The sequence below is a fragment of the Galeopterus variegatus genome, unplaced genomic scaffold, assembly GCF_000696425.1.
Source record: "Galeopterus variegatus unplaced genomic scaffold, G_variegatus-3.0.2 Scaffold228, whole genome shotgun sequence".
In the NCBI taxonomy this organism is placed as follows: Eukaryota; Metazoa; Chordata; class Mammalia; order Dermoptera; family Cynocephalidae; genus Galeopterus; species Galeopterus variegatus.
Window position 1 is genome coordinate 639,849 of NW_007726339.1, and position 2,874 is coordinate 642,722.

Below are 2,874 nucleotides of genomic sequence, written 5' to 3' on the forward strand. Positions count from 1 at the left end.
GAGCAATTCAGTTAATAAGTAGATATAATGAAAATATGTAGTAAGCACTAGTGTGGTTTACCAAACTCCAGTTCTCCACTTTACATCTCAGTGATAGGATTGCACTTTCTAACCTCTTTGTGGTTGGTTCTGGCCAAGGATTTATGAATGAAAAAGTACCAGTTCCAGGCAATAGCATTAAATGCTATCTTGAGGCCCTCCAGAGCCTTTTTCCTTTTGTCACAGTGACTAGCAGTGCTTCAGATAATGGCTATTCCATTAGCCTGGATCCTGAAGGGAGGACAAAAAATGGACGTGCAGCATAAGATACAAACCTTTGTTGTTTCAAGCTCTGAAATTTTGTGGTTGTCTTTTATCACAGCTTAATCTAGGCTGTCCTGACTAGTACATAATTTGGTTACAGAAGTACAGTACTGCCTTAACATAAATCCTAAAATACATAGAATTGGCTTAGAAAGTGGGTGGGAGGTGGTAAGGAAACTAGTATCAGAATCTGTAGGTTTGGTGACCCATGTTATGCAGTGCCATGACAGTTATAATTCAACTGTAACCATGGTAACTTAGATGATGTACCTAATAAAGTTGGGGCCCCAGGAGAAGGGGTTGGAAACAAAATGTTAGTGGCATGTGTTGGTTTATATTGGCTGTGTTTAGCAAAGTTTTAGGAAGAAATAACCTCAGGCTAGAATTGAACAGTTTGCCAGCCTGAATGAAAGGGAATAGTGAGAGCCCATGAATTCAGAGGTTATGTTGAAAGAAACAACTGTTCTTCAACTCCAATCAGTGAAAGTTGGAATTATGAAAAAATATCTTGTGCAATTTAGGCCATTATAAAAATCAGCCTTGTGATGTGAGTTAATCAAATATTTGACTGCCACATCTATTGTTAAAACTCTGAAAGGGTTAAAATGACATCCAGTAAAGTCTTTTAAATTTGAAAAATAAAAATAAAAAAATTAAAATTGTGGCATTAACGAAACTTAGCAATAACTGGCCAGTTCCACTGTCTCTGTATCATAATTCCCTTGTCCCATACTGTTTAAATGCCTGAATCGTCAAAGTAAAAAGAAATAATAATAATAATAATAATAATAAAAATAAACGCCCAAATCATCACACCAACCAAAGTGTTTTCCTTCGTTAGGACATTCTCCCAAGTCGCTACCAGTGGAATATTTAGCAATTGGGTTGCCACTTTGCCAGAGTCTCTCTGGGTGGGATTCCCCTCGCCAGCCCACAGGAGAGATCCAGCACACAGATTTTCCACAGAGGAGTCCCATGCTGAGCAGAAGGGAGACCAGGCCTTCCACCCGCTACTGTGCTTGCTCACTGGCTAGAGCAACCTGGCAAGAGCAGGGTCTTGCATACAGTGGTGGCTCCTGAAGGCTCTGCATCCCTCCAGATGAATGGCGAGTGTTTTTTTGAAGGGTGTACGGAGCATCACACACGGAAGGCTACCATAGTGAGGACGGGAGGCCAGGTGGTGGTGCTTAACTGGCAGCAGCCAGGGATTTGCAATGATAATCAATGTGACAGCCAAGGGAGTTTGATGTGGAGAGAGTTGTGAGGATGGCTAGTAGGACATGACTTCCCTAAGGACAAACAAAATGGGCAGGCATCATGGGTACTCATTAATATGCACAATCAAAGAAGACAAGAATGGGTGAGCAGGAAGCTGAGCACAGTTGCCTCAGTAAAATGCCATGATCCTTGAACTTGAGGTAATATTCAGATCAGAAAAACATGACGAAAGAGGTAGCTGGGGTGCCAAGAGGAAGGACACTAAAACACCATGGCTAGTGTATACTGTAATGATGCCTCTTGTCCTTCATCAAAGACCAGTGGCTATTTATTTGGTTGGCTGTATACTTGGTAAAGGGGAATATCCAGAAATTTCAAAGACTACTAGACACAAAGTCTAAGTTGATGTTGATACTCAGACATCTGAAGCATCATTGTGTCTGTGTTAGAGCGAGAGCGTATTGGGGCCTAGTAATAAGTGGAGTCCTGGACAAACTGAAGCTTAGTGTAGGCCCAATGGTTCCATTGACCTACATGTTAGTTACTTGCTTGGTCTCTGAATGTATAATTGGGATTGACATTCTTGGCAATTGGAGTCACCCCTACATTGGATCTTTGGTCTTTGGTTAAGAGCCATTAAAGTTGGAGGCCTCTGAAACTGCCCCCCACCCCCACCCCATAAGATAGTAAATTACAAACAATATTGTATCTGGGGGAGAGCGGTGGGAGGAGGATGGCAGAGATTAATGTTACTCTTAAAGACCTAGAGGATGCAGTGGTAGTGTTCCTATCATATCACTGTTTAATTCAGGAGTGTATACTTTGCAGAAGCCCGATAAATCCTAGAGAGTGACTATAGGATTTTCAGCCAAGTGGTACACTTGCAGACATGACATTGTTTCTAAAGCAGATTTATATGGCCTCAGGTAGGTGGTATGCAGCCTTTGATTTGACCAATGCATTCTTTATATCCCATTCACAAAAAAGAATCAGAAAATGTTTGTGTTAACATGGAGCAGACAACATTACACATCCACAGTTTTACCCCAGGGCTGTCATAACATAGTCTGAATAGAAGTAGACTGTCTGGACAATTCATAGAATATCACAATAATCCATTACAGCAGTGAAATCATGCCAGTCAGGCAGGATGAGCAAGAGGTGGCCAGCAGGTTGGAAACCTTGATATGCCACATGCATTCCAGAGGATGGGCAACAAACCCTATAAAGGTAGCAACTTAACACAAAAGATAGCATAGGATTCACATATTTGCACACTGCTTTACATATTCTTTTTTTTTTTTTTTTTTTTTTTTTTTTTTTTCCGTGTTTGGCCAAGGATCCCAACCCCCC